This window comes from Macrobrachium nipponense, chromosome 25 (assembly GCF_015104395.2).
Source record: "Macrobrachium nipponense isolate FS-2020 chromosome 25, ASM1510439v2, whole genome shotgun sequence".
Classification (NCBI taxonomy): Eukaryota; Metazoa; Arthropoda; class Malacostraca; order Decapoda; family Palaemonidae; genus Macrobrachium; species Macrobrachium nipponense.
This window is the reverse complement of record NC_087214.1, coordinates 78,364,427-78,383,110: the sequence shown is the minus strand read 5'-3', so window position 1 is coordinate 78,383,110 and position 18,684 is coordinate 78,364,427. Positions and strand designations below refer to the sequence as shown.

At 39.9% G+C, this 18,684-nt stretch overlaps 1 protein-coding gene and 1 long non-coding RNA gene across 2 annotated transcripts in view; both read left to right on the top strand.

The window, feature by feature from the left end:
• Positions 1–17,083: 17,083 nt before the first annotated feature.
• Positions 17,084–18,684, top strand: part of LOC135199562 (uncharacterized) — a 93,064-nt gene continuing 91,463 nt past the window's right edge. The window contains exon 1 of the mRNA XM_064227725.1: positions 17,084–17,189. The gene's annotated coding sequence lies outside the window, so the exon portion shown is untranslated. The remainder of the gene's footprint in view (positions 17,190–18,684) is intronic.
• The window catches only part of LOC135199567 (uncharacterized), a 166,504-nt gene continuing 164,946 nt past the window's right edge, over positions 17,127–18,684 (top strand). The window contains exon 1 of the long non-coding RNA XR_010311102.1: positions 17,127–17,184. This is a non-coding gene — a long non-coding RNA (uncharacterized LOC135199567). The remainder of the gene's footprint in view (positions 17,185–18,684) is intronic.

The window sequence follows — 18,684 nt, the reverse complement described above, 5'->3', positions numbered from 1 at the left end:
TTGGTCAGGTGGTGGTCAGTTGCTTCGTTGCCCTTATATGTATGGCTCTATGCTCTTGTCACGTTGAGGTCACGTCCCAGTTGACAGAGCATCCAGAGCGCACCAGCACTACAGGTCTCCACCTGGCTGGCAGCTCTGATTAAGCACAAGCAGGCTTAAGTGACAGTAATCACAGAGTCTACTTTGCTAACAGGTGAGGAACCAAGGTGTACATCATCTACTTAATTTAAGTTTCCTACAAATCCTATTCTGTCTCTTCCCACCGTCCGAAGGTGGGATTCAGCTATATATATATCTGTCAGGTAAGTTTCATGAACAAAATGTTATTGTTATAATACAATTAAGTTTGTTCATACTTACCTGGCAGATATATATAATTAAGTGCCCACCCACCTCCCCTCAGGAGACAGTGGCACTGATAAAATATGAATAGAAAATGGGAATGGTTCCTGATATCCGCCTCCCAGCGGCGGGAATGGGTACTACCACCTGGCCGCCCACTGCGTGTGCCGCGAGTTTTGAAATTCTGTCGGACTTCGGAGAATACAGCTATATATATATCTGCCAGGTAAGTATGAACAAACTTAATTGTATTATAACAATAACATATTTTTCATCAGCCTCCACCCTTCAACTTTTAAGGTTCCCTGCCATAGAAGGAGAAGGTAGTCTCCCACCTTAAGAAGTCTGGTCATGGGACTTCTAAGGGTCTGCCTCCTCAAACTGAGGAGGCAGTTGGGTCTTCTGCTGGCTCTCCTGTTCCTTTGGGAACAGGAACCATCACGCTGTCCCTAGGGCCTAGCGTGTCAGGAGCTGTAGAAGCGCAAACTTCAGTTCACACCTCTGCTGCTAGTCCTAGAGGTTCTGCCCTAAGACTGGTTCTGTGTTGGGCGCTTGTTCGTGGGTCCCCGACTGATGTAAATCTTCGGATTCGCGTGCATCTAGAGTCGTTGACGCTGAGTCCGCTTGCATGTCACGACTTGGGCATGAAATTGAGAGAGCGAGTGCTCAGATTGGATGGAAGAAAGGAGCGAGTTGCTCAGGTGACTCACGCCTTACCGGTGATCGCTCTCGCAGTGATTGCTTGGTTCTCAGGTTTGATGCAACGGTCCCGTGGGACTGTGCATGCAGAGTCCGGTAGGGGCTTCCCCATTTGGTCCTCTTGAGAGGTTTCGGCCTTGACGAGGACTTGGACGCGCCAGAGGACAGTACCGACTCTCTCCAGTCAGGTGCGGTCAGCCCCACCTAGACAATGGTCACATTCGCATGACCAACTGATCTTAGTGGTGGCGAACATTTCGCGTGCTGTGCGAGTTTTGCAATCCTCCTCAGGAAAGCGTTTTCCAGACAATAATGCTTTCCTAGACTCGTGTTGCGGCCATCACCGCCGGTTGATGGCTGCCTGTGAATCACTTCTCCTGCTAGTTCCGCTAGCAAGGCGAGCAAGAGCGTCCAGTCTTTGTCACCTATTCCCTCTACTTCCTATGGCTACACCGGGAGGGGCGAGGTGAATAGGAGGGATCCTGCAGAGTGCTCTCTGTGGGATTCAGCATCAGGGGACTATGTTCCTGGAGGGATCTTAGGGTCCTACTGGACATACGTCCACGTCGTTGAGGAAGGATGTTATGTAAAAACTGGAGACTATGTCTCCATGGCTTTTTCTGTCCTTTGGACGGATTTCAGTTTGCAGTCCCCTTAAGGTTCTTGTGTTTTGGGGATACCGAGTGTATATTCTGTTGAATTGTACTCTCATTCCAATCTTAAATGCTCGCATTTAGGACTGGTTTTTATGCCCGTTTCACTTCGATTTTTACGGGAGTCAAGGAGGGGCGCTACCCTAATGATTGTTTTGACGAAATTTGGGGATCTCGCTGATTGCTTAAATACTCTGGAATTTCTAGCAATCTCCGAGTGTTTTGGTCTTCTACGATCTTTAAACACTCAGGCAAGACGAGAATTCCTGATAATTGTTGCTGAATGCTCAAATTCCTTGGAATTTCTGGCATTCTTAGAGTGTTATGGTTTTCTGTAGTTTCCAAACTATTGGGTGAGATGGACATTCCCGTTAATTGTTATTGTGAGAATCAGGAGTTTCTAGCATTCACAGAATGATGTGCTTTTCTGAGATTTCCAAACACTCAGGCAATGGGTATTCCCAGTGAGTATTACAATAATTGGGAGTCTCGCCGACCGCCTGGATCCCTTGGTTTCGTTGGTGCTCTCCGAGTGCTAGGCTTCATCATATTGCCGGGTACCAGGGCGAGACAAGGCTCGCCGGATTATTGTCTTATAAGAGTCAGATTTTTCTTGCCGAGCGTGGGAATTCTTACAAATTCTAACGCTCGCCGGGCGCTGACTATTACGTCTTCTTGGAGCTTCGGCCTCGAAGGAGAACAGTTAATTAGGAAGAAGTGATAGTTCTTCGTTGACGATTACCACTCATAATTATGTAGTGGTGATCTGCTCAGCTCGCTTGGCTCTGCTCGACCAGACAGCTCTGCCAATCTGAGTGCTTGGCTCCAACAAACAAACGCTCTGCTTTTGATCGGTGCAGTTCCTTGCCATGACATAGCACCCTCCCTTCCCGTGTTGCAGTGAGTTTTCACGGGGTCATCGTCTATCGTCTTCGTCTTTGTCATCTGACGCCTCCAAACCTCCCTCTTCAAAGGGTTCCACGTCCTAAGAAGAGGAATGTATTCTCTGCTTCTTAAGAAGTCTCGCTTCGAGACTTCTAAGGGTCTGCACCTTTTCCATGGAGAGGAAGTAATTGGTTGTCTCTTTAGATCACCTGTTCCCTCTGGAGTGGGAACCTGGACGCCATCCACAAAATAAGTGTCTTGGAAGCCCCAGGAGTTAGAACCCCTCTTATCTCTGGTTCCAAGGAAGCTGCTCATGGAACCGGGGCTGAGTCGGTTATACATGTGTATGGGTCTTTCCGAGTGTACAACCCCCAAGGGGGTGTCGTACATCCAAAGCGGTGATTGGTAGTCTTCTCTCCATCACGATAGTGGCGCAGGACGAGAGAAGGGACTGAGCCATGTTGGTGGCTCAGACCTATCTGTGAAAGCCAGGAATGGCTATTCTTCAGGTGCCAAGATCGATGTCGCTGTCCCTTGGGACAAGGCATCTGAAGGAGGTAGGAGGAGGTCCTCTGTATAGTCCTCTTCGTGAGGTTCAATCACCGAGAAGATAGATGTGTAGCAAGATGTGGCAAGTTCTCACCAGCTTTTACTGTATTTAACTTGCATTTAACTCTAATCACCTTTTGCTTGCATTTGCGCAAACAGAACAGTTGTAGGAAATGAATGCTCCGTTTAACAGAGTGATAACATCGCAAGTTCAGGGCCTGGTTATACCAGAATGAACAAGGAAATATGAGGAATTCAATGGAGTTTACTTCTCAAAGTTGGAACCCGAGAGATTATGTTTTTAGTTCAATCTTAGGGTCTTACCAAACATACGTCAATCTGTTCAGGATGGATAGCACTGAGAGGTTTGAACCCCTCTCCAGTGCTACTGTTTTGGGAACAACCAGTTTGGCTTGAACTAGTCGTCTTCGGTATCCTGTTATCACCATAGAAGTCTCCCTTCGGGAAAACTTCACCTTTGCTCACTTTATTAGAGAATGAAGGAGGTCTGCTTCCAGTCCTTATTCTTGTTCCTTGAATGAAGAAGAATTAGGCTGGAGTGCAATTTACAGGAACCTACAAATATACTAGTATATTTTTCTCGCAACATGCTTCTGTTATCAGGAGCATTGTCCGAGTAGTAGCCATATATCTGTAAGTTGATTCTTCTGGTATGTGACTGAGATGAATAGTACCTTCTCTTAATTAACCTGAAACTCAGGACAGCCTTTCGGGTCTTCCAAGAATTACCAGTTTTGATTTTGAGATAGCTAGTGGTATTGTTTCCCAAGAACACCACAACATTAGCGTTATCACTGAACAAGAGGGTTTTCTTCCCTCCCATTTCGGTTGAAATGCAGATGCTTGAGTCTATCTTTTTTGTGCTTGATGGTTCTAGCCGAGCACATTCCTTCATGGAATGCACTACCAGGCAACTCAGTATGAGAAGTTGAGCGAATGGTATAGGGCTCTGTCTCAGTACTGCTTGCTCTCTGAGATTCTTTTTTTTTAGTATTGTTTCTCTTTTGTTGAGGATTAACCACCAATTTGAAGCTCTCTGCCCAGCAATCACACTTAGGTCTCTGGTTGGAATGGAATTCTCGCATAATGCCCATCTCTCCTGCACCACATTTAATGTTTTGAGAATTTTCAGACAGGGATATATCTCATTAGACTTGTTATCATCTTTCTGTTTACCCTACAGTATAACAGAAGTCTATAGCTTAGTCTTCTGCTCCATCGCACCTGCCCCATCGGCTGCTGCGATGATGCAGAATGATTTTCTTCAGGCAATTTAAGTTTTGTCTTCTAAATATACATTTCCTAATTCGTAAGGTGTTTAATTATTCTTTGTTCACACCGAATTGTAAATGAATAACGAAGACTTCGCCTGTTCCCTGCCCGACTAGCTCTGCTTCCAAAGTAAATAGAAACTTCCTCCCTGGTCCAACCCACAAGAAGTGGTTCTTCAGGCAGTATAATCCCTGTGTTTTCATTACTGAAAGACCGCTTTCATTGCAAACTCCGGCTTTCTCACTGAACAGCAATGAAATAACGAATTAACTTTTTCAGTCCTCTGTAAAACAACAGGGATTAAAGCCCTCTTTACTGGTTGGTGTTATCAACGGGACTTTTTCTATGATCAGAAACTTGAGAGTTTACTTCTCTCGATTCAACTGTGATTACTAGTCATTCACAAGTAATATAGTATTGTTTTTCCTTGCTTGAGAAACTTCGGTCTTGCCATCACAGGGACCTCGGTCTCTAGAAGGCAGTTGACTATCATCTAATATGCACATGCTTTGTGAGAATCATCATCTTGTCTCTCAGCATAACCCTTCAAAAACCAGGTTTCATGTTGTGATTACGTCTCGGATACGTGACAGCGCAAAACTGCGCAATCAGTCGGCTTCTCTTGACGAGTCCGAGTCCTTCATGATCTGCTCTGTGGACTTTGTATTGGTTGATCCAGATCAGTCATTACTTTGTCCTATTGGTGTGTTGCTGTACCCATGAAGGATCGACACCCTAATCCACTGCAGACTGCCAATGCAGAAGTGTCTATGACACATCTTTCTCCAAGTCTTACAAGATCATGAGAGACTTCTCTTCTGTTGAATAGTCCAGTAGATTGGTACATTTCATCACTCCGAAGAATATGTTGGACTGGAAGATAGATGAGGTCTCATTGTGACCATATTTATATCTTTCTTCCTTCGGGTCTGCCCACAGGTCCTTGGAACCTCTTTTCCTTTGACTGGTGGTGGATGCTTGCAGGTTGTGTTTGTTTACCTGGCTCCTTCAAGAGGACAAGTTGCATCTTGCCTAAGTGTGTGGTTCTAGAGGTAAGAAGGATGTGGCACTGAGAGTGACTGGCCTCCACCTTCCTCTTCTCGTCCTTCTACTCCTCTCCCTTCAGGTTGAGGATAGGACTTGAACTTACACTGGCTGGTCGGGCGATTGATGCGGTAAGGTTACACATTGAGCTTCCTTTTTATTTTTCTTATCAGAATCATAGAAGCAATCCCGCTCCTTCCTCTAGCAAGGGGAGGAAGGAGGCTGGCAATAATGCAACCCTTCCCAGAACTTTGCATTAATGCCTTTGACTCTAAATATTCTTCCCAGCCCTTTTTCATATGAGTTACGATTCCTCACTCATTTCGGAAAGGCTCAGAAGTCGGACTCTTGATCATGCTGCTCCTATACTCTGATCAAGTTGTCAGAGCCAGGGCACTCCTCCTTGCTCTTACGACCAGGAGGAATAGCCAAGGTGTCCAGAACTCCAGTCAGTTCTAGAGGCTCCCTCACATTCCTCCCACCAATCAGTGAGTCTTCCTTATGTAAAGGACCGAGGATTTGTATATCATGTAGGAACAAATCACAATTTTTAAAAGTAAATTGTATTTTTCCTAACTACAAACCTGAGGTCCTTTACATTAATGCCCACCTCATGCCACCCCTCAATCTGAACCTGGGCCGAAAGGCAAAGTGGAGTGTTTACATCTGGGCAGGCGGGCTTACCCGCCTACCAGACAGTAGTTACTGCCTAACCACCTTGTTCAAGAATGTAATGGCCGTAATTCCAGCCTACACTGAAAGTAATTCCTTATGTGAAGGACTTCAGGTTTGTATAGTTAGGATAAATACTATTTACTTACAAAAAATGTGATTATTGGGAAGTCAGGGGGTACAGCGTACCTGCAGTACCCTCCAGTTCTTATTTTAGTGGATGGGATTGTGGTTTATAATCTAGTGTAGGTGTTGGTGTTATTGAATTTCTGGATTTTGTTGCACCCAGGGCAAGGGCAATGTTGTTTTTTCTTTGTTGTTTCATCGCTGCACTGCCTTTATATAAAACTAAAGTCCCCACTAAGTAGAAGCTACTTATGGCCAATACTGCCAAGTCTTCTACGATTTAAGAGAGCACCAACCAGAGGCAGAAATGAGCTACTTAGTAGCCCTCTCCCTCCTTCCTTTCGTGATATGTATAGTTTGTCTGTATTTGCTCTTGGATGTAGCACTCTGTATTTTCATGTGTTTCCTAGTTTTCTAGTCTGTTGCGGAGTTCAGCCTTTGTCCACTCCACTATTCCTGTGCTTTGTCCGATTACTGGTATTGCCCATGTGTTTATGGCATTCATCTTATTTCCCGTGTTGAGTTTTGACTTGAGTACCACATTAAGTTTCTGCATAGTATATTCTTTTCTGATTGTGTCCTTCATCTCTTGGTGTTTTATATCCTCTCCTTCTATTATTCGCAGGTTTTTGTATCGTGTCTCTTTTATGTGTCTGATGCTAATCCCATCTGGTATTATTTTTATTATTATTATTATTATTATTATTATTATCATTATTATTATTATTTTATTTTTTTAATTTTTTGCTCTATCACAGTCCTCCAATTCGACTGGGTGGTATTTATAGTGTGGGTTTCCGGGTTGCATCATGCCTCCTTAGGAGTCCATCACTTTTCTTACTATGTGCGCCATTTCTAGGATCACACTCTTCTGCATGAGTCCTGGAGCTACTTCAGCGTCTAGTTTTTCTAGATTCCTTTTCAGGGAGCTTGGGATCATGCCTAGTGCTCCTATGATTATGGGCACGATTTCCACTGGCATATCCCATATCCTTCTTATTTCTATTTTCAGATCTTGATACTTATCCATTTTTTCCCTCGCTTTCACTTCAACTCTGGTGTCCCATGGTATTGCGACATCAATGAGTGATACTTTCTTCTTGACTTTGTCAATCAACGTCATGTCTGGTCTATTTGCACGTATCACCCTATCTGTTCTGACACCATAGTCCCAGAGGATCTTTGCCTGATCTTTTTCTATCACTCCCTCAGGTTGGTGCTCGTACCACTTATTACTGCAAGGTAGCTGATGTTTCTTGCACAGGCTCCAGTGGAGGGCTTTTGCCACTGAATCATGCCTCTTTTTGTACTGGTTCTGTGCAAGTGCCGGGCATTCGCTTGCTATGTGGTTTATGGTTTCATTTTTCGTATTGCACTTCCTACATATGGGGGAGATGTTATTTCCATATATCGTTCTTTGAACATATCTGGTTCTTAGGGTCTGATCTTGTGCCGCTGTTATCATCCTTCAGTTTCCTTCTTTAGCTCTCCATTCTGTAGCCATTGCCATGTGTCATCGCTGGCTAGTTCTTTAGTCTGTGTCTTGTACGTGTTGTCCGTGCATTGGTTTGTTGTGCCAGTCCTCTGTTCTGTCTGTCATTCTCCTGTCTGTATGTTTCTGGGTCTTCGTCTACTTTTATTAGTCCTTCTTCCCATGCACTCTTTAGCCACTCGTCTTCACTGGTTTTCAGATATTGCCCCAGTGCTCTGTTCTCGATGTTGAAGTAGTCCTCTATACTTAGTAGTCCTCTCCCTCCTTCCTTTCGTGTTATGTATAGTCTGTCCGTATTTGCTCTTGGGTGTAGTGCTTTGTGTATTGTCATATGTTTCCTGGTTTTCTTGCACTGTATCTGATTACTGGCACTGCCCATGTGTTTATGGCTTTTATCATATTTCCGGCGTTGAGTTTTGACTTGAGTATCGCCTTGAGTCTCTGCATATATTTTTTCCTGATCGTGTCCTTCATCTCTTGGTGTTTTATATCCCCTCCTTCCATTATTCCCAGGTATTTGTATCCAGTCTCATCGATGTGTTTGATGTTGCTCCCATCTGGTAGCTTTATCCCTTCAGTTCTCGTTACTTTGCCATTTTGTATGTTGACTAAGGCGCATTTTTCTATTCCAAACTCCATCCTGATGTCCCCAGATACAATCCTTACAGTCTGGATTAGGGTATCTATTTCCTTGATGCTCTTACCATACAGCTTGATGTCGTCCATGAACATCAGATGGTTGATTCTGTTGCCTCTTTTCTTGAGTTGGTACCCGGCATCCATCTTCTGTAGTACTTTTGTCATGGGAATCATGGCTACTACGAAGAGTAGTGGGGACAGTGAGTCGCCCTGGAAGATCCCTCTCCTGATATTAACCTCTGCTAGTCTTATTCCAGAGCTTGTAAGTATTGTATTCCAGTTGTGCATTGTATTTTTGAGGAAGCTGATGGTGTTTTCCTCTGCCCCATATATTTTCATAGTCTATTCTTATAGTCTATCCATGCCATGCTTAGGTTGGTTTATTATTATTATTATTATAATTATTGTTATTATTATCATTTGCTAGTAGAAGACCATCATTAATGCAGGTTTTATTGAAAATAGTGAGTTATTTAGTATCTTTTGTTAATTAGGCTTAAGATCCAATTTGTACTGCATTTTGTGTAATATATTCAATTTGACAAATACCACGTTTTTTTACATGAATCCCCCATTTGGCGTTTTAATAGCCAACTTTGTGGCGAGATCACAAGCTCAAAAAACAAGCGGGCAAAATCCCCCCACATAAACTCAACCAACCCAGCTGCCAAACTCAACCTCAGAACTCACCCTCAGTCACACGTTCCTCTTTACACTACTGAATACAGGCAGGACAATAGACCTACTTACACACAACAAAAAAACACAAACACACATGCACTCACCCAACTCCAGATACTCAGGGCTATGTTGTGCTGTTTGCTGGTTGAGGTCACTGAGACACCACCAACAACAAAGACAACAACCCCACAACCCAACAACACAACACCCAAGGACCACAACCCCACAACTCAATAACACAACAACAAACAAGGAATACAACCACAACTCAACAACACAGCAAACAAACAAGGAACACAACCACAACTCAACAACATAACAACAAACAAGGAACACAACCACATTAAAAGACCACTTCACAAACAATCACTAACACAAAAAAACAACAACACAAAAAGGCAACACACACCCATTAACAACACCAAGGAATCACTATAGCTCACCAACAAAAACTCTCAACAACTCACAATCACACCAAGAAACCGCACAGCTCCCCAACAACAACAACAACAGCCCTCAACCATAACAAATCACATACAACCCAACAAGAACTCACAAGCCCAACAAATCTAACAACACAAGCACAACAACTACAAAGCAAACAATATCAAACTTAACAACTAAACAACAAATCAATAACACACAACTTAACTGACTTCCAATGCTTTCAACACTCTTCAAAGACTGCTGCCGACACTACTGGTCATCACAGGCTCTGACTAAAAACTGACACCAAAACATAGAACTCTAACTCCAACAGCACCAGCAGACAACCCAGAACTCACCAGCAGCCAACTCAGTCATCAACCATCCATCCACCAATTATGCCCTCTCTCTCTCTCTCTCTCTCTCTCTCTCTCTCTCTCTCTCTCTCTCTCTCTCTCTCTCTCTCTCTCTCTCTCTCTCGATGAAAATAATCACTTAAGTAATGTATTTTGATGTTATTTTCATGACTAAATACAAAAATTATTTACTAATTTTCAAATATTAATATTGATTAATACTGTATTAATAAGTTTGAATTAATAAGATTAAATGATATCACAAGATAAAAATAATAATTCTCTCTCTCACAGAGATGTATTTTTTTTGTATGATAGATAAATGATTTACTATTTTCAAATATTAATATTAATGTAAACAGCAATATCAATTCATTAAATAAAATGCTATAATCAATTAATAAGATTTTAGTTTAGAAATGTAAAAAATTATGTAAGAATGAAGGAAATCCCAGTCTTCTTCTCTAACTCCAGGTACTAAAGCTGTCAAATATATCAAGTAATGGGACTGGAGGGGAAGGGGCTGTTGTTGCCCCTAAATCTCTCTCTCTCTCTCTCTCCTCTCTCTCTCTCTCTCTCTCTCTCTTTTCTTACTAAGACGTGAGAATTTTTATAGTATATGCACTATATGTTTATTAATACTTTCAAATATAATAATAAATATATTAATATATCTGTAATTACAAAATTCATATTATGTGATAGTATTTTAAAGAAATGCAATTATCTATCAATTTCACTCTTTTAAATAAGGATAACTCTCTCTCTCTTCTCTCTCTCTCTATCTCTCTCTCTCCTCTCTCTCTCTCTCTCTCTCTCTCTCTCTCACTGTCTCTCTCTCTCTCTCTATTTTACTGAGTGAAAGAATTTTTATGGTACCACTATGTAATATGTTTATTGATATTTTCAGTTGTTAATAATAATAATAAAACTGTAATTACAAAATTCGTATGTGGTAATATTTTAAAGAGATAAAAATAACCTTTCCATTTCACTTACGTAAGGATTAACTCCTCTTTTTTACCGAGATGAGAGAATTTTTATGTAGATGTATGTGTTTATTAATATTTTCAAATAATAATAGTAATGATAATAATAATAATAATAAAAATAATAATAATAAAACTGTAATTTCAAATAAAAGTTATTCTTCCCTTCATCTTTCTCTTCATCAATTTCCCTACCTTCTCTCAACTCCAGAGAAGCTCGAGCCGGAAGCTGTCAAACAGTCAAGTAATGTGACAGGGGAGGTGAATAGTGCCATATAATGGTCAAGGGGAGGTGAATAGTGTTATATAATGGTCAAGGATTTCAATGGTTTTTATGCAATTTCTCTCTCTCTCTCTCTCTCTCTTGCTGAGATGAGATCATTTTTAAGGTACATGTAGGTAATAAGTGTATTATTGATATTTTCTAATAATAATACTATATATATAATAATAAGACTATAACTGTAATTACAAAATTCATATGTGAGTATTTTAAATACAATAATCTTTCCATTTCACTCTTTTAAATACTGTAAGGACAATCTCTCTCTCTCTCTCTCTTGCTGCAAGTGTTAGAAATACGTATTTATGTACTTACGTATATACCTTTAAAGGTACTAATGTTTAGGATTACTTTGAAATTATACAAGTACAATCTCTGAGATTAATACAGTAATATGATAATAATTTAAGATAAAGTTGATGTAGGATGTTACGTAAGGTATACATTTGGTCTCTCTCTCTCTCTCTCTCTCTCTCTCTCTCGGCAAAAGAATTGATAGACAGACAAACAGATTGTTCAGTCCTCTTTTTCTTTCATCTCTGGAAAAGATGTATGTATTTATGGGAGGGGAAGAAGTGTTGCCTACAGAAGTTCATTTCAATTTTTTTATATCAAGGAGTTCTCTCTCTCTCTCTCTCTCTCTCTCTCTCTCTCTCTCTGTTATTGTCTGTTTATATATTTCTAATGGTAAAATATTTCAGATGACTTTGAAATTAAATTAATAATACCAATTCAATGGTATATTTGATGTAGGATGGTACTTTAAGTATACATTTGGTATTGAATTTTCAAGATATGCAAAATATAAGCATTTTTAGAGGGAGTTCTAACTATTCGCGGTTCACGCTGTTTGCATGGGTGACTGGTACCCATCCCCCGCAAATACAGGGGAACACTGTATGTTAACATGGAATCAGAGGAACTTATTTCTGATTAAAATTCCATTTCTTGATATAAGTGGTTCGGATCCCACAATAAGCTGTAGGTCCCGTTATTAGGTTACCAATTGGTTCCTAGCCACGTAAAAATATCTAATCCTTTGGGCTGCCAGCCCTAGAAGAGTTGTTAATCAGCTCAGTGGTCTGGTTAAACCAAGATATACTTACCTTACCTGTGTATGTATGGTTGGGGGCCAGCTGTATTATTATCACTCATGTTGGACAGGAGCCATATGGAATGTGGAATGGAAAGCTATAGTCCAAGGAAAAATTAGCTTACAATGGAAGCTAAATTGCAGTTTTATGGATTAATTTTTTAAATAGTATTAATCTATGTCTAGATGAATGTAAAAGTTAAAAAAAATTCTTTTCCTGAAAATAATTATAAGGAGAATTTTATCTTATATTTATCTTATGTAAACTGATGGAAAAATTTGCTGTTAATCTGGAAGAGAGTATTGGCAAAGAACTTGTAATGCAGTTGTTGCTTCATTAGAGTTTATATCTAACTAGGAAAATTGTGGTGAATCAAATATCTACTTTGTTTCCATGTTGATTATTTGAAGGATAATACACTGATGTGAGAATAGCAGCCAAGAAATTATCTGGAGAAGATGGTCAGGTTGGGGACTCTGGTGAGCCAAATGACACAAGTTCAGTGAAAATGAAATGGCAAGAAACTTGAGTGTGTTTTTGTTCTCAAGCTCTTGATTAAGATGGACGCGAATGTAGGGGAATGTAGGTTAAAATGTACATAAGGTGATCCTATGTGACCAAAGGATGTGCTTGATAACAGTGCTTTAGGAACTGTAGCTGTATGGCCACAAACTTCTGTGAAAGCTGATAGGTCTAAAAGGGATGGGACTTGCTTCTATACTTGATTGAAGCTTGGAAAGTGAGGCTGAAGAAAAATAAGGGGGAATTTTTATTCCAAAAGGTACTGTATAAGAACATTTAAGGTACTACTTTGTTGATGCATTCTTTGATTATAGTAAGTGTTGATTAATTTAATGCCTCATGTTTTGATATTATGCTCAAGAATTTTCATTGATGTTTTTATAGAATGTTCATTAAAATATTTCAAAGTCGTTCCTTTTTCATTACATATCCCTGGTCTTTTCTGGAGAGATGGTGTCATTTTCCACAGCCACAGCATAACTCAATACCCAAGCCTCAAATGTGTCAAGTAACAGCCTACATTCATTTTTGCCAATTTTGAGGTGAGTGAGACATTTGTCAACAAAATAAGCAATGGAAGCATTGTCCTTGCAAAGCCATTTAGGGAGAATCCTTTGTCAAAACAAAAAAAAAAGAGAACACAATAGGATGTATTGGCAACTTGAGCTTGGAGCTGTATCTCATGCAATGGTGAACAGTGATTTGGACTATGTATTGATATTGTATCTCTATCCATAGTCTGTAATGAGAGGCATGAATTAAACAACTGTGCTGTGAAGCCTATGTTGATGCTGTTTGAACAAACTGCATTAGGAATGCAGGTGTAATTATGAAAACAGAACAGTCCAATGATAAACCGTTCACTATTTGAAAATTTCATTTATTGCTACAAATCCAACCATCACCATTTATGTAGGAGTAATCCTCAGCTCTCCCCTGGAAGTAGTACTTGTCAAAACATGACGATGGAGTGTTTAATTGGAGGTAGGCAGGTGAATGGAGGGAAACCCCCTCTGCCCTGCATTAAGTCAGCGCTTTTTCTTCAGCAGTGGTGGAGGTAAGACATCATGCCACACTCTGACTAACTATCCATCGAGTTGAAGCTTCTTTTGTCTTTTTATTTTCTTTATGTGTAGTGTTTGTGTGTGTGTGTGTGTTTTTTTTTACAGGGGTAGGTCCTGAGCCGAGTGTGCTGTTGTACAGGGGTAGGTCCTGAGGTAAATGTGCAGTTCTACAGTTGAAGGTCTCAAGGCAAATGTGCTGTTAATTTATTAATCATTTATTGATGAAAGTGTTTACAATAATGTACAAATGTATAGGATATACTTATATAAATGTTACAATACTAGTGCATCACCTATACAGGGGTAAAATCTAAATAACTATCACAATCGTCCATTATTATACGTAGAAATATATCATTTATGCACTCAACCATTAAAGCAGAATACAACAATTGAAACTATAAGAACATGTATTTCTTTTGATCTAGTTTCCTTTATTCCATTAATTCCTTTTATAATTAAATAAAAGTTTTTTTTGACAAGTTTTGAATATGTTCATGTGCCATTAAATGTTCTAGGAGCTGTAGCCTAAGGTTGTAAAATCCCACCTCATATTACTCACTAAGGGGTACTTAAGTAATACATGATCCTCATCCTATACTTCTCCACAGCTACAAAGACATCTTTCTAGTGATATTCTAGACCAACGTTCAGTTTCTATCTTGAATCAGTGAGAACCTAGCCATATTCTAGTACAGTGGTACCTCGACATACGAAATTAATCCGTTCCAAGGCGGCCTTCATAACCTGAGCTTTTCGTATCTTGAACCCCATTTTACATATAAATTGCCTAATTCGTTCCAAGCCCTACAAAAACACCCCATTAAATTTTATAATAAAACTAAATTGACCAATAAACAATGAAATAGAACAATTTGGACCATTCAACACCTAACTTAATACATACTACTAATATGTACTACATAGTACCTGTAAATAAAGTGTATTAGTGTACATGGTATGTACGTCTGAAGTAAAATGTGGAACCTTACCTTTTGAGTGAGGTTATCTCCGAAAGTGGCGACAGAGGAGGAGGACAAACGGCAGAAAACTTGTTACAGTACGTACACTTAACTTTACGAAACACATTAACAAAACCGTAACCCCTAACTTTACAAAAAACTTAAAATTAAATTTTTTTTCCTTTTTTGATTTTTACATGTTTTTCTACTTTTTTATACTTTACGTTTTTTTTTCTTTACAAAATTTCAATTTCTTCACCACTTAAAACTTTTTGTTTTTCGTTGTATCAATTGGATCTTCCTTTTTGCTTACTCCTACGAAAGGCCTCTTTAAAAAATAACTATCCAAGGAAGATTGCTTCTGCCTACTTTTCACAATGTTCCTGAAACGACAAACGTCATCGAACTGCGCAAGCATACGACCTGTGTAAGCCTTTTCGGGGTGTCTCTTTTCTACAAATGATTGCACCTTATGAAAAGCAACTAGAGCATCCTTAATTTCTGCCGTTGTCATAGGGTCGTCCTCCTCCTCCTCCTCGCCGCTGCTAGAGAACTCTTCTTGAATGATGTTATGTTGCATGGCCTTCAACTCCTTCAGGTCATCTGTTGTCAAGCTCCTCTTGGTGGCAAGGATGTGAAGAGCTAGTGGATGCCCACAGGAAAGAGCTAACCATTGAGGAGCTGCAAGACCTTCAGCAGGAACAGCAACAGACGGCAGATGAGGGATCAGAGGAAGAGGAGGGATACTGTGCCTACTTCAGTGATCAAAGAAATGTTTACAAAGTGGAATGATTTAAAAAATTTTGTTGAGACACATCACCCTAACAAAGACGTTACAATCTGCCTCTCTAACATGTTAAATGACAATGCTTTGTATAGTTTTAGGCAGATATTGAAAAGAACATCAGAAACAAATGTCTCTGGACAGTTTTGTAATTCAACAGGGGGGTCCAGTGACTCTCAAGCTGGTCCTAGTGCCAGTACAAAAAAAAAAAAAGCGAAGTGGGGAAGTAACCTCAGCTAGTGCCACAAAAAAAACCTAGAGAAGTAAACCAGAAAGGTTCATGATACCTGAAGTCCTTTTGGAGGAGGAATTCCCTTCCAAACGGTAACCTCTCCTCTGCAATCAGACTTTCATAAATAAATTCACTCATAGGTAAAGAAAGACTTCATAGAGAGAGAAAGTACAGGATTGTCTTTGAAAGCTGTTCAGTGTTAATGCCCTATTCTGTGGTTTTAGATATAGGCCTACTTCCCATGTTGCCCTGTGTGACCTCTTGCCCTATCGGGTCCATCAACGGACTGCGTGGAAGCACAATTGCTTGGAATGCAAAATAATTATCACTGAAGTCACTTTGGTTAAATCTGAGTGTAGACTTATAAACAACCGAGTCTCACTTTCCCCATGGCTAACTGAGCTTTCATGAGGAAAATATTTTCAATCAATACAAAATCATAAGTATTAAATGGTCTCAGTGAAAGGACAGAGTTTATTATCTTTGGCCATTTAGTATATAATTTTTTCCTATTGCTTGGCAATAATCGTTATATATATATATATATCATATATAATATCATATATATAAGATATATATATATAATATATATATATATATAAGCATTCAGATGTATTACTGAAGACGTATTCTACATCTTTATCACAGTAAGCCTACGATATCAGAAACATTGATTCGAGCGTGTGGAAGCCAGCTGTGCGTATTGCCACATCTGCCCTAAACCTTTGATGATAAGTGAGTGGACAGATGGAGTGAAATAAGACTATGTAGTCTTTTTTTCAAAAACATATTGAAGGAATGTTACCATTTCACTTCCACGGTACTTGTCCCCGTGGCCTTTCCAACCATCTGTTACAATGACCCACTCAAATAAGCCAGAAAGAAATGAGAGCTTACTTCCCCGACACAGGGGACACGTCCTGGGATTGATCTCTGATGGAAGGAGGATGAAGCAATTTCTTTCGTTTATGATTTCTCAGTCCTTATCCGTATTAAATAGACAACTGTAACTTCTTGTATATTAAAAATTAACGATGACTTTTCAAGTATAGCTAAATTTAACATAAAGATTCCTCCGTTTTTTTTTTCGTACAGTAATCGATTCTGGAACCTCCCACCAAGTCTGAAACGTACAAAAACCAAAACAATGATTTTGTATATGCAACTTAGCCATTAATAAAATAGCTATAGTTTCTAACTAAACGGCAGCTAAGATTTAAAATTCGCAGTAGCGATTCTTTTTTGTTTTAGTGTAGGAATAGCCACGCCCACTATCGGGGAAGAGAGGAACAACTCGGCAAAGACCCATCAATTTGTTTCTGCTGTGGTTGATGACTGACGTCGATTCGCACCTGGTGGTTTGAAATTCCTGTCGGTTACCTGTGGTTCGCTAATTGGTGAAGTACAGTTTACTGTTGGTAGCTTTTTGCTTCGAATTTTGTTTAAAGACTTTTTCCTCATTAAAGTGTGGCTCACACACAATTTGCCCTTCAGGAGTCAAATTTGTTCACCATCGTTATTGTGTGAGGAATGCATAGATTGGGATATTAAACAATGGAAAGTTTGTCTTCTCATTTAAATAAGCTAGGAAGAGAAAGGCTAATCTTAGACATGACAAGACGAATACTAATCAAGATAGTAATTTTGACTTACCTGTCTCTGTACCGGTGATGTCTCATATTCCTTCCCCAATCTTAACACCACAACCTTTACCTGACGCCCGCGCTAATGCCCCTGATGCCATTGCCAAATTAGAGTCAAAGATGGAGTCGAAATTAGACCATAATTTTAGTATTATTTTAGAGTCTAAAGCTCAATTAGGTTCTTCATTTAAAGCCTTAATGGAGAAGGTGGTGGTTATATGCAATTGAATTGTTTGTGGAGAAGCTGGCTATCTGTCCCGCTGATTCTCCCAGGCAAAGGTCCTTGGCACACTCCCCTGAACCTGGGAGAAGCCATACCAGAAGGCCAAGGGAGGTCAGTGGGATCTGCCCACGGGTATTCAGTCCCTCAGAACCACCTGTTACATTTCAGTCTGGAGATTAGGCGCCAGTGGTGCTTCATGGAGAAGTCTAGGCCGCTGAAGAGGCCATTGTCAGAAGTGCCTGCTTCCCCTCAGGTGCCTTCTAAGAAGTCTAAAGGCATCAATGCGGTGCAAGATCAACCTTGCAGTTTCTGGGATTCTCCAGAACGTTTTTCTTCTGTTTGGGAGGAGGAGAATAAGAGAGCTTCTTTCGTTAAACATAAAAGTGCGAGCATGTCTGGCAAATAACAACACATATAACTGGGCTTATCTGGTTCCTTTTTTTGAATGGTTTCTTTCCAGAAGTGGAGGAGTTTCTCACACACTAACACCACTTGTCACTAGGAGTGTCCCGATCCAATTGACATTTGTTCTAGGTTAAGCCCAGGCTTAAAAGGTCAATATTGTTTCGAATGCAAATTTACCTTATTTTTTATTTATGAAAATTATGAATTATTAAATAGAACATTTCAATTAATACAAATATTACTTAATTTTATCATGAATAGATATTTATTTAACAATACAGGCAGTCCCTGGTTTATGACGTTCCGAGGTTGTGACGCTTTTCAATTATATTCATCAGCAATTATTTCCACATTTACGATGCATGTTCCAGGGTACAACGCTTACAACTCCTATCCGTAGGAAGAAATATGACTCCAAAAAAGCAAAATAATCAATATTTGAAGATCTTTTGATGATAAGCAATAAACATGCAGTTTACATAGATTTCTAAACAACCAAAGTGTTAAAAGTAAGATTTTCTCAGGATTTTTTACGATGTTTGATGATATTCCGGCTTACAACGATTTTCGGCTTACAACGTGTCTCAAGAACAGAACCTCCGTCGTAAACCGGGGACTGCCTAATG